Below are 14745 nucleotides of genomic sequence, written 5' to 3'. Positions count from 1 at the left end.
ACAACAAAATAAAAAGTATGTGATACATGGTGAAGACAGAGACAGATGGCGCTAAAATGGAAGAGGGAGAGATAGTTCTAAAAATAAATGAGACATTGGTAACAAGTAGGCGTAGTGTTGCAATCCTCTTAAACAAATACTTTGTTTCTGTTACTGACAGCTTGACGCGATCGGGTTCGATAAACAGTGCTATGGAGTATCTGGGACCAGTCTTTACAAATAACTTTAGTAAAATGGAAATGGCACTCACATGTGTGTGTGTGTGTGTGTGTGTGTGTGAATACCTAAGGGACCAAACTGCTGAAGTCATCGGTCTCTAGACTTACACACTACTTAGAGTAATTTACGCTAAGAACAACTCACACACCCATGCCCGAGGGAGGACTCGAACCTCCAGTGGGAGGGGCCATGCAATCCGTGACAGGGCGCCTCAAACCATGCGGCCATTCTGTGCAGCACTCACATCTCCCTAAGAAGTAGCATCTATCAGAAAATCCTTGAAATCTGAGTATTTTGGTGGTTATAATAATATATCAACAAAGTTAATCAAAGAGTGCTCACATGTGTTGAGTACTATCTTAAGTTATTTGTGTAATCAGTCTCTTATCACTGGAACATTTCCAGACTGGCTAAAACTTGCTAAACTTAAGCCTCTTCACAAGAAGGAGGCTAAAGAGATACCATCAAACTATCAACGAATTTCAAAATTTGCCAGCTTTTTCAAAAGTGTTTGAAAAGGTTGTGTTCAAGTGACTCCTTAAGCATGTAATTGCAAATAATACATTGTCCAAGTCGGAGTTTGGATTTCTTAAGAGTTCTGATGTACTGAAAGCTATTTACATGTAGAGTGAGAAAGTACATAATTCATTAGAAAATAAATTAGAAGCTACTGGCATTTTCTGTGACCTGTCAAATGCCTTCATCTGATTGGGAATTAGGTACATAGTGTAAGAAATGAAACGCCTACAGCCATTCTTATGATCTTATTTATTGTACAGCTACTAGTTTCGGCCCTTCAGTGCTTCAGGTGATGCTGAAGGAGTTATCGTGATCCATATATATGATGTATCAGTGGCCAATGTGACTAGCTTGTGTTGACTAACTGTAACTGTGATGTATCAACAACTGTCTATGTAAACCAGTTATGTTGGACACTGATGCATTTTGTATATGGATCGTAAAACTCCTTCAGCATCAGCTAAGGCCTGAAGATGGTGCATTGAAGTGCCAAAACTAGTTGCTACACAATAAATAAGATCATAAGGATGGAGGTAGGCGTTTCATTTTCTTACAATAGCAAATGGCCATAGTCCCACAGAACTGCAGTCAAAAAGATGGATATCCATAAACTTAATTACATGTGGTGTTCCTCAAGATTCTACCTTGGGTCCATTGCTTTTTCTTGTGTACATTGATGAAATCTTGTCTGTTATATTGTCAGATGCTAAGTTTGTTTTCTTTGCGGATGCTACAAACATTGCAATAAGGAGCAAGTCGCATACAGATTTATAAATTTCATTCACTGTTAATAATCTCTGAAAAGATACACTATAAGCAATTCAGATCCTGTAAGAGATTTCCTTCCACCATGTGCATAACATATGAAGACTAGCAGAGTGAAGAGGTTGACAGTGTTAAATTTCTGGAATTACAGCCTGATAATAAATTCAGTTGTGAAGGCATACCACAAAATTGCTGAAGTGCCTAAAGAAGCCTGTATTTGCAGTGAGGTTGATGTCGGATGTAGGAGGTACAAAAAAAAAAACAAAAAAATGCGTACTTTGCTTACTAGCATTCTATTATATCACACAGGATCATATTCTGAAGTAACTTGTCAAACAGAGCAAAAGTTTTTACTGTGCAAAAGCGTGTAATAAGACACATTGGTGGTGTAAATTCAAGAAAATCATGTAGAAATCTGTTTAAGGAACTTTGTATTCTAACCACTGCTTCTCAGTGTATTCATTTATTAATTAAATTTGTTGCAAGTAATAGGTCTCTGCCTTCAACGAATAGTTCAGTACATATTATCAGTATTAGGAATAAGAAAAATCTACATAAAGACCTAAAATCACTTACCTTGTTCCAGAAAGGGGTCCAATATTCAGGAACACACATTTTCAATAAATTACCAGCAATCATAACAAACTTGGTTTCGGATAAAGCACAGTTTGAACAGAGTTTGAAAGACTTTTTGATAGGCAACTTCGTCTACCCTATAGATGAATAGCTTAACAGAGACTGTTAGACCAGCTCAAGTAAAGTCCATTACATTTCAGCTTTGACAGCAGTTGGTCACAACAGTCAGTATTAGGTATTTTTTGTTTGATAAATTTATTAAAAGTGTATAAATATTTTCCTCCTGGCAGAGTATTAATTCTGTAAATATGATCAGGTCCAATTTACTGTAATGTGCTCACCTATTTTGACAGTATCCTGACAAATGATTAGGGTAGTGAGTATTATATTCAGATTTTTATGTCTTTATGTTGTACTTTCTGATTTGTTCCATATCTAAAAGAATCACCTCATTTTTGGGTCTATGGAAAGTAAACTGAATCTAATCTAGTAAGCTGATTCACTTGTAACTGAAGAAAAACAATGCAGCTATAATAATAAAACGTTAAAAGCAATAAAACTGTTTCCTGATGCAGAAGAAACCATTTCCACCATTTTTGTTACATATAGCAACAAACAGTAAGGATCTTCAACATATAAGCTTTGAATGCAAAATTTATCACATTTACAAAAAAAATTGTGTATTAAACAGTTGGCTGAAGTGTAAGAATGGGCGAATCATTAGACTCCATACAAATTTTTACATATCAAGAAAAGTGCCTATCGTAATAGGAACAGACAAGAACAGAAAAATATGCTTCTCATGCATGAAGTATGTGTTTATATTGTCTTGCTTTCAGTGGAATAAGCTGAAATTAAGCACAGATTCGAAAGTACATCTTCAGAATAAGTTGTAGCTTATATCATTGAATAAATGAGATTTGACTGTCTTTATATTTTTTCATGATTTATTTTTTTCTTGCTAGTTTAGTAAGGTATGGAATGCAGTACGTAATAAATGTGTCATGATTAAGTAGAAAAACAATTGAAAACATACTTTATCCTTACAATGCATGTGACTGTCTGGTTTCTCACCACTTGGAGCACTAGTGTTGTGCTAGCTGTCAAACGGTAACAACTTTCACAACAAAGACTGTCACGACTTTGTTTGTTAGGCTGTGGGTTACCTAACGACACCAATGACATGCTTGAACAAAATAATGTAGAATATTTTACACGATTTTATACTATAAATACGTTTTCAAAAGTAATATGAACAAAACTCATTCAGAGATACATACTAGGAAGAGTGTGGTATCGATTTTTAAAAGTGCAAGACATGCAGTGATCACTACCACATACAGGGCAATCCACACGTGCCATCATGTCGCATCATGTCAAAACATTCCATATTGCATTTTAAAAGGCAACATTCACATAGGCTGTCAACAGACCATCATGCCACATCACCATCAAGGTTACTTTAGAATAAAGTTTTATGATGTTGTCACTTGCTAGCATCAAAAGTGTTCATCTTCGGCCTGACAGTGTGGAAGGCAGCTAAGAAAAATCTGTGCAATTTGCATGTTTATTTATACGTAAAGGCCAAATTTGGCATTTTCCTTTATGTGAAGACCAATTCACACTGATCATCTCGTCATGTCATAAACCTGTCAAAACATTCTTCAGTGCATTTCAAATGGAAATATCCACAATTTCCATCACGACACATAACGACACCGTCAAGAGTTCTTGTGAAGCAAGTTTTGATGACTAACTTCAGGCCAATTCATATTGGCCGTCATGGCACTGCCACATCACAGAACAATCACATCAAGGTGTATTCATACTTTCCATCCCATCATGGCATGTCAAGTCAATTCAACTCATGAAATGTTGATCTCAAGTCACTTGGCTGCCTTAACTGCTTTTTTCGTGGGAATTGGGATTTTCGCAAGATGGTTTTCAACTGTCTTTACATGCAAAGTGCATATACGTGGATGTTGGAATGCACGTTTGTGTGAAATTGACATTTATTGGACTCATATGGTTTACAGCTTGCAGGGATAGCTTGTATATTAGAGAAGGAAGACTAAAAGTGCAAAATAACACAAAAAGAGTGTGGGTCTGAAAAATGTCATTAAGTGGTACAGAAGGGAAATTTCACTCACTATACAAGAAGCTCGAGGAAGAGGAATCTTCATTTTATGTGCTTGGGGGTCATGTGATCAACAAGAGATGTATTGTGTCAGTTGGCAAAACTTTCTTCCCAAGAAACCTTGATGGTGGTGTCATATGATGTAACAGGATGGGATGGCCAGAGTGGATGCCACGTTTTAAAATGCATTGCAGACTGTTTTGACAGGGCAGGATGTGGTGTGACGTGACAGTCAGTGTGAACTGGCCTTTCCTCATCCATTGTTGGTCACAGGACTCACAAGCTCATCTCCATACTTTGTTTCCTTTGGTTGATATAAGTTGTTATTCTAAGCCTTTGTTATTCATTATTTTTGTTATAAATTGTTTCATTTCATTATTTATTTTGTTAAAATTTATAATTTTATAATGAGTTATGGAAGTTAATTGAAACAGTGAGCCAAGAGTCTAAATTGCATGGCATAAGCATGCTAAATTACTTGCCCTCTACTACATTTATAAAATCGATTTTTATACATACTGTTACTGTAATTTTAATGAAACGGATTTGCAATGTGGCTCCAACTTCAAGTGGAAAACGTACTGTGGGTAGAATCAGATTGATCAGTAAATGGAAATTTATTTGTATCTTGTTAGACTTTTGTAATGTTTCATAAAGAAATGGACTGAAACTTTCAGACACTGCAAAAGTGGCAAAATGCCTTTTTGTGAACTATATATCAATTAATGTATTAGAGTTTTTTGTTTAAATATATGTTTGTGGTAGGCTCTTTTATTGATTCCTCAATTTTCCACAGTGTATTTGTTGATTGAACAGTTCATGAGTGAACTGCTGGTCCATAGTGTCCAATGGGCACAATATTTCAGCGATCAGATATGTCGCCATTGTCATGTGCGTTGTCAAACTGAATTTCTGAGGGTATGTGGCTGACTTGTATCCCCTTCCACCACAAGCCATTCCTCCATGGTCCATGTCTGAGGACATGCACTGGCCATCATGGAGACATTTGCACCTGCGTCCCTGGTAGCATCGATATAGTTGCTCTGTCCACACTGGGCACCATATCATTGTGTTTGCCGAGTGTCTTCTTAATTAGACCCAGTGCTCCCTCCCAAGCCTTGCTGAGATTATGGCCACAGTCCCGACTGATGAGATCATCCATGGTGCGAATTTCCATGGTTGCTGTAACGACTCTATCCCAGTATTTTAAAGTATGCATTAAAATCCTGATATGTTCGTATTACATCTCATGATTCTCTGACAAACGATGCTCTGTGATTCCTGGCTTATTGAGGTACATTAGTTGAGTGTGCTAGCGGTATACTTGGTGTCTATCTTCCATGGTGAGCACTGTTTGTCCAATATATGTCTTGCCGTATTGGCAATGAATCTAGTGTACTCTAGCCTTCTGCAATCCGAGGTTATCTTTGACAATCCTCAATAATGCCCATGTTTTATTCTGTGGGCAAAAGACAGTTCTTACAAGGTGCTTTATCAGTACGACCGAACTTTTTCCAATCGCGTGCCAGCAGACAGATAAAGACTGTGGCTATCTTGTCCTCTGTGATATCCTCAATCTCCACAGGTAGTACTGTAGTGGTGTAGTGAAGAATGCACTAAATCTGCCATTCTGAATAGCTATATATTCAGTAGCTGGATACCAAGAAAGGTAGATTAAGTGTGCTCTTCACCCCACCACTACAGTCTAATCTGTGGAGACAGAAGATATCACTGGGGAAGTGGTAGTCACAGCCTTTATATCGTACACCAGCATGCTATTGGAAAAAGTTGGGAGCATACTGGAAAAGCACTGTGTAATAACTGTTTTGCCTAATGAATAGAACACAGACGTGTCAAAGATGACCTTGGTTTGCAAAATACCAGGGTATATCAAATTCTGTGCCAATGTGGCAACACATACATTGGACAAACAGTGCTCACCATGGAAAATCGATGCCAAGAATACCACTATCACTCTCAACTAATGTACCTCAATAAGCCAGTGGTCATAGAGCGTCGTTTGTCAGAGAATCATGAGATGGAATACGAATATACCAGGATATTAATACAGACTTTCAAATACTGGGGTAGTGTCGTTACAGAAGCCATCGAAATTCGCACCAGGGATAATCTCATCAGTCATGACTTTGGCTATTATCTCAGCAAGGCTTGGGAAGGAGCGTTGGGTCTAATTAAGAAGACGCTCAGCAAACACAATGGTTTGACAACCAGGGCAGACAGAGTAACTTCATCGATGCTACCGCAAACGCCAACACGAAAGTCTCTATAACTGCCAACACGCTCTTTCAGGGGTGGACTATGAAGGGAATGGTTTGAAGTGGGAGGGGATATAAGTCAGTCGTGTGCCTTCTGACGACAACCATGGTGCTCCTTAGAGGGCTGCCTTGGAGGTGTACTGAAGACATGGTCTGCAAGAGACTGGTGCAAGGTGGGTTCAGGAATGTGGTTGTCAAGCTACATAAGCGAACAAGTAGGAAGAAACCGCCACTCTTCAGCATAGCCATGTATACATCTGAGAACCAGTGGCACAACAAAGAAGCTGGTCAAGTCTTCAAGACCGACAAGCTCCTGGGCTTCAGCTTGCAGACAGGAACTCTACCAGTGGGACTTGACACAAAGTCACAATGCTTTAAGTATCAAGAGGAGGGTCATGTGGCAACATACTGCTGCAATGAAGCAAAGTGCATCAAGTGCACTGGCAATTATTCCACCCAAGAACGTACAATGCAGGAAGAAGATCGACCTATAAGTGCCTGTTGTGGCGGCCCGCATGTTGCAAACTGGCGTGGCTGCCCGGTCTTCCCAGGCCCCAGTGACATCAGTGAGAAGAAATGCAAGTTGAAAAACCAGATGTGCACGGCTGCCCCCCCCCCCAGTCAATAACGTGCAGCCCCCATCTACCCATCTACCAGTGATAGTGATGGGTAGGGCAGCCAGCTGTGCGAATCGGAGGGAAGTGACTCATCATCAGCCTGCTGAAACGGACAGGCCGCCACAGTGGCAGAAGGTGGTACAGAAGCGGCCAACAGGAGAGACGACTGGGTATCAATGTTGATGCTGTCATCTGACAAGCCGAAAGCTGATTCAGGATGTTGTTACATGCAGATCTGGAGGCTGCCTGCCTCTTCCTGTGTGAGGTGCATGAACGGCAAATATTGGAAGCTGGTGCAGCCAGAAGACCTGTTGCGATAGATGACTTTGCAATACACGCAGGTGGAAAACCAAACTCCACAGAAGGAGGCAATTGACAGTGTCGGAACTGGAAGAAGAAGGAGACGCAAAAAAAAAAAAAAAAAAAAAAAAACCATCGCCCCAGTCAACCAAGAGTCACAAACAGATGAAGTGGTCAGAGAAGGAAAACTACTAATGATCTACAAAGAATGCCTATTTAAAGAAAGCAATAAACGCATGGTTGCAGTATGGAGATGACTCGGACAAACAGGCAAAGAAGAATGGGAAGATATGGTTAGGATTATATTGGTAACACCAACAGGAGCTCTGGCTGGCATTTGCAGTTTTCCTTTGGCTGTAAGGTGAATAGTGCATTCACCCACTCAAACAGCCCACCTTCCTCCCACAGAGGAAGGACTGAAGCGATGAAAAGAAAAGAAAAAAAACCTGAGGTGCTCAGTTCGTCAATGCACCTGACGATGACGACACGTCTGATCGCCGAAAGATTCCAACCATTGGACACTATGGGCTGGTAGACCAGCCGCAAACTGTTCAGTTGGGTTATTTATTGTTAAGAAGCTCTGTGAATTGTGTGTGGAACAGGTCTGTAAGCATCAGTGCACAATATTTATGTCGTTTCACTCGCTAATCCCAGTACAAATAAGGCACGTGAACTATTAGAAGCCAAGTACAAGATGTAGAGGAAACCTGTAAATCATGAACGGAGAGATATTAAGACACACAAATATTGCACAAAAATTAGCATTGGACTGGCAATGAAACTTAATCTTAAAGAAACCAATTTGTTAGGTAGTGTGAGGGCTGCTCAAATCACGGTGTTCCTTTTAACAATATTGCGTGAAATTTGACGTAGTAAATAAGTAAAATGGGGTTTCGACTTTCTGAAATAGATATACAATGCAAATTCCTCTTCCTTGGGATTCTTGTAAAGTGTTTGAAATTCCCATTCTGTACCACATAGTAGCATTTTTGCGTTTTGTCGCACTTCTGTCTTCCTACACTAACATACAAACTATCCCTGCAAGCTGTAAAACATTTGAATCCGATTAAGGTCATTTTCATACAAAGAGCTGAACTCCAGCAGCCACATATATAAGCTATCATGTTGTCTACGTGCACTTCGTGCTTGAAAACAGTTGACATCATCTTGTGAAGACGACAGTTGCCGCGAAAAACAGTTGAGGGCAGCCATACGCCTTCAGTCCACATGCTCTGAATTAACCTGAGATGACGAGATGCGATGGACAGCGTGAAAACACCATGAAGTTACAGTGCTGTGACATGATGATACCATGATGGCGAATGTGAATTGGCCTTGTGACTGCATGTGTCAAATCGTATGCCGATTGTGAAATTTCGAAGTATCAGGAGAAATCATACCACTATCATCGCTTGTAGGCTTAGACTTGTTTGTGCTCTTTGAAGTATTTGAGAACCAGTCTCTAATTTTATTGTGTAATTATGTGAATAATAGGTTACTTTTGAGAATTTTTGGTCTCTTACAAAACCATATCGTGGATTATTTTCGTGTTACCGACACAAGTATTGTGAATAGCTTATTTTGTAACAAATTACCGTTTCTGATTCACAGTTACTGCCAAACCATAGATCATTCTGAATTTCAATGTGTATCAATGTAACTAAACGTTCAGTTTTTGACAATTTTCGGAAGTTACCATTGTCCTGTGTGTAATTCATAGTCTACACATTTACTCGGATACTCTGCAAATCAGACTTAAGTGCCTGGCAGAGGGTTCATCCAACCACCTTCACAATAATTTTCTATTATTCCAATCTCGAACAGCGCGCGGAAAAAACGAACACCTAGATCTTCCCATGTGATCTCTGATTTCCCTTATTTTATTACGATAATAGTTTCCTTCTATGTACGTCAGTGTCAACAAAATATTTTCGCATTCGGCAGCAACGAAAAACATCTTTGTTTTAATGATGTCCACCCCAAATCCTGTATCATGTCCGTGACACTCTCTCCACTACTTCTCTATTATACAAAATGTGCTGCTCTTCTTCGAACTTTCTCGATATATGCTGTTAATCTATCTGGTAGGGATCACACACCATGCAGCAGTACTCCAAAAGAGGACAGACAAGGGTAGTGTAGGCAGTCTCTTTAGTAGATCTGTTGCATCTTCTAAGTGTTCTGCCAATAAAACACAGTCTTTGGTTCGTCTTCCCCATTACATTTTCTGTGTTCTTTCCAAGTTAAGTTGTTCGTAATTGTAATTCCTAGATAGTTAGTTGAATTTACAGCCATTAGAGTTGACTGATTTATCATGTAACTGAAGTTTAACGGGTTCCTTTTAGCAGTCATGTGGATGACCTCACCCTTTTCTTTATTTAGGGTCAATTGCCAATTTTCGCACCATACAGATACCTTTTCTAAATCGTTGTGCAATGTTATTCGATCTTCTGATGACTTAACTAGACAATAAACGACAGTATCATCTGCAAACAACGTAAGACAGCTGCTTAGATTATCTCCTAAATCGTTTATATAGATAATGAACAGCAGAGGGCCCATAACACTACCTTGGGGAACACCAGAAATCACTCCTATTTTACTCGACGACTTACCATCAGTTACTATGAACTGTGAGCTCACTGACAGAAAATCACAAAGCCAGTCACATATCTGAGACGATATTTCTCAAGCACACAATTTCACTACAAGCCACTTGTGAGGTACAGTGTCAAAAGCTTTCTGGAAATCTAGAAATACGGAATAAATTTGAAATCCCTTGTCAATATCACTCAACAATTCATGTGAGCAAACAGCTAGTTGTGTTTCACGAGAACGATGTTTTATAAATACATGTTGACTGTTTGTCAATAGACTGCTCTCTTCGAGGTAAATCACAATGTTCGAACAAAATCTACATTCCAGAATCCTGCTGCATATAGACGTTAATGATGTGGACTTGTAATTTAGTGGATTAATCCTACTGCTTTTTTGAATATAGGCATAAGCTGTGGAACTTCTCAGTCTTTGTGTAGATATCTTCCGCTGAGCGGGCTATTGTATATGATACGAAGTGTGGAGCCATGGGCGTACCCAGCGAGGGGCAGGGTGGGGCAGCTGCCCTCCCCTCCCCCTCCCCTAGAAGATATTCACAGTTTTTCAATAGTTTACTGTTTTATTTAATAAGAAATGGTGCATGTTTTCTCGGATTGTACAAGTGCATTCTTGTATTTAATATGTTTATTAAAAGCAGTTTTTCACTGGTTTACTGTTTTATTTAATAAGTGCTGTATGTTGTCTCGAGTCCTTGTTTTCTGAGACTAGTATGACCTGCCCCCCCCCCCCCCCCCCCCCCCAGTTCAAATCCTTGGTACGCCCTTGTGTGGAGCTATTCTTGATTCGAATTATGGAATATTTACTTCGTATATCATGGTGAAGGAATTTCGGAAGGCTGTGGTTAGTAACTCTGCTTTAGCAGCACTGTCATCGATAGTATTTCCATTGCTATCGCGCAGAGAAGGCATTGAATGTGTCTTGCCCCTAGCGTACTTTATATACGACCAGCATCTCTTACTTTCTGCCAGATTTAGAGACAAAGTTTCGTTGTGGAAACGATTATAAGCATCTCGCATGCCAAATTTCGACCTTCTGTAGAAGATCGCCAATCTTGGAGATTTCGTTTTCGCTCAGATTTGGCATGCTTTTTTCTTTGTTTCTGCAACTGTGTTTGCTCCATTTTGTGCACCAATGGGGATCAGCTCCATCGTTTGTTAATTTATTTGGCGTTTGTGATTTAGTTACTGTAGCAAATATTGTAACTAACATATTGTGTTCCATTTAGCTTTTCCTTCAAGAGGAGTATATATTATCTACATCTGTCTTAAATAAACTCTATTTTCGAGTTTGTTAATGACTATAAGTGTCCTCGAAAAGTCTTTGGAAACTAGTAATTTTTACTACAGGTTTTCCTGTTGCGTTAGTACTAATCACGTTTTGTGTATCTGCTTCAATTGTTTTAGGGAATTACTAATTTTCTAAGCTCAATAGACTTAGTGTGAAGCTATTTGTTCACTACCCTGTAATGCATGGCACCAGACACAGTGCAGCCCCACTGTGTCTGTTGTTCTCAAACATGGGGTGAGCTAGTTGATGTCCATAAGCAGCTGGGAATCGCCCTGACTACTATCAAACGACTGGCAACTGCTGCTAATCGGTATGTTGAGAGAGCTCCTGACAGTCATATACCTGTGATACTGGTAACAAAGGTGCCTCAAGTACTATCTTCTCTTGTGTATCCCATATACTCTGCAGGAAGTATAGGGTCTGTCGTTGCTCGTCCTCTTGACTGTGAGTGGTGTATCAGTGTTAAAGCTAGGCGTCCTGTGTAGGGTAGACGGGGGCCAGAGATGTTTCAGGATGTTATAATGATCCGTAATGTGACTCACTTCACCTGTTTTGGAGAAATCGTTTTGTCCTGTGTCAAGAGGTGACAAACACAAAAGGGTAGGGTTCTATGAGTCGTCAGCGGTTCAAACATATAGTGACTAATGGTTGTTGTTGTTGTGGTCTTCAGATCTGAGACTGGTTTGATGCAGCTCTCCATGCTACTCTATCTTGTGCAAGCTTCTTCATCTCCCAGTACTTACTGCAACCTACATCCTTCTGAATCTGCTTAGTGTATTCATCTATTGGTCTCCCTCTACAATTTTTACACTCCACGCTGCCCTCCAATGGTACCCTTAGGATAATGGCAGCAAGGGACAGGAAACAGCACCAGGGGCACTCAGTGTGATGTTCTGGGGCTTCATTCAACATGTTGGAGAAAATATCTCGGCAGCCACGAAGGGAATAGGGCGCAACCAAATGTAGATTGTGGTGCAGGTTGGAACAAATGATGCCTGTCGTCTAGACTCTGAGGTCATACTGGTATCATTCCAATGACTGCCAGGAAAGATTGATAAGACCACACTTGCAGACAGAGTTTCAAAGAAGCCCACAATTTGCAGCATTAATCTCAGAACTGCTCGTGGCCTCCTGGTTCTGAGTCGGGTGGAAAGACTGAAACAGAGACTTTGAAGGTTCTGTGACAAGTTATGCTGTGCAAAAGGGCTGAGAAATGTAGGGTCACCCTAAATGGGTCAAGTACGCACTACACGTCAGACACTGCTACCCAGGTAGCTGACTGTGTGTGTGTGGTGCACACAGTCTTTTTTTTTTTTTTAGATTAGGTGGCTATCCAGTACAGATAACAACTGTAGGACAGCCGGAAGTATACATGTAAGATCCAAAAGAATGCCCTCTAGAACATTAAAATCAAGTAGTTAACTGCCAAAGCATTCAAAGCATTTGCAACTAAGTGCCAGAGTTTGAAGCGCTCCTGAAAAATAGCGAAACTCAGATAATACTAGCTGCAAAAAACTGGTTGAAACCTGAAACTGATGGCAGTAAGATTTATGGAGAAAAATTAAGTATATATCGAGAGGATAGGCAAATAGAAAATGGAAGTGGTGTATTTGTTAGAAATTGCAACTGCATGCAAGATTGATTGTGCAAGAATCAGTATCAATAGCGGGTATAAAACAGTAATTAGCTCCTTCTGTCGCCCACAAGATATCTTCTGATGTAACAGAAAACCCTGAAACTTTAGAGAAAATCTCAATTCATTTGTATGTAAGTTCTTCAATCATACTGTAATCATTGGTGGAGACTTTTAATAATTCAACAATTAACTGGAAAAAGTACAGTTTTGTTAGTGGTGGTTGTGCCAAGACGTCCTGTGAAATGTTACTAAATGCCTTCTCAGAAAAGTATCTAGAAGAGATAGTTTGGAACCCACTCATGATGGAAACATATTGGATCTATGGCAACAGACAGACCTGACCTCTTTGAGGATATTCACATGGAAACTGTTGTCAGCTCTAGCAGCAGTGATTACCGAAGTATAAAAGACAACTAAAACAAGTATAAAGATATATATGTTGAGTAAACTAGGTATAAAAAGCAGTAGTGTCATATCTCAATGAGAAACTTGAAGACTTTAAGCACAGCGCAGGCGCCTGTAGAGGAACTATGGCCCAATTTTAAAAGAAATGTTGACCTTGCATTGGATAGATATGTATCCAGTAGAACAGTTCATACTGGGAAGGGCCCTCTGTGGTACACATTCACTGTAAAGAATCTCCCAAAGAAACAGAGACAACTGCATAACAGTTATAAGACAAAGTATAAGGCTATAGATAGAGAGATGCTGAATGAAACACGTTTGGCTGTCAAGACGGCAGTGTGTCAAGTGCTCAGTGTTTACCATAGCACAATATTGTCAAATGATCTCTCACAAAACCCAAAGTAATTCTGATCATATGTAAGGGCTGTTAATGGCTCCAAACTTAGTGTCCAGTCACTCACAATTGAGACAGAACCGAAACTGAGGGTACCAGGGCAAAAGCTGAAATGCTTTTTCAAATGTGCTTCTACAAAGGAAAACCTGGGATAATTGACCCAATGTAACTCTCATACCACTGAAAAGATGAGTGAAATAAGTATTACTATCAGCGGTGTTGATTAACCTAAAATACTTAAAATTCAACAAAGCTTCAGTGTGGATTCTATACTGCATTTGTCACTGAGCTAGCCCCTCTAATAACTATAACCCATTGTAGATATCTCGAACAAAAATGTGTCCAGTTCTTAGAAAAAGGCACGGGTCACACTGTCTACAAGAAGGATAGCAGATGTTATTCACAAAACTACCGTCTAGTATCCATGACATCGATTTGCTGTAGAATCTCAGAACATATTCTGAGCTCAAACATAATTAGTTATCTCAGATAGATCGACCTCTTCCATGACAACCAGCAGGGATTCCGAAAACATCGATCATGTGAAACCCAACTCGCACTTTTCTTACTCGACATATTGAAAGCTTTAGATCAAAGCAGGCCGACAAATGCAATATTTCTGGATTTCCGAAAAGCATTTGACGCAGTACCACATCTACGCTTATTGTCAAAATTACTATCATCATACGAGATATCAAGCGAAATTTTTATTGGATTGATGATTTTTTTATAGGGAGGAGGCAGTATGTTATCTTGGATGGAAGTTCGTCTTTAGACATAACTTTGGGTGTGCTCCAGGAGTATGTCGGGACGCTTGCTGTTCATGTTGTATATTAATGACCTTGCAGAAAATGTTAATAGTAACCTTAGACTTTTGCATATGAGGCAGTTATTTATAGCGAAGTACTGTCTGAAAGAAGCTGCATAAATATGGAGTCAGATCCTGATAAGACTTCAAAGTGGTGCAAAGATTGGCAACTCGCTTCAAATATTTAGAA

The sequence above is a fragment of the Schistocerca piceifrons genome, chromosome 7, assembly GCF_021461385.2.
Source record: "Schistocerca piceifrons isolate TAMUIC-IGC-003096 chromosome 7, iqSchPice1.1, whole genome shotgun sequence".
Classification (NCBI taxonomy): Eukaryota; Metazoa; Arthropoda; class Insecta; order Orthoptera; family Acrididae; genus Schistocerca; species Schistocerca piceifrons.
This window is presented reverse-complemented; position numbering follows the sequence as displayed.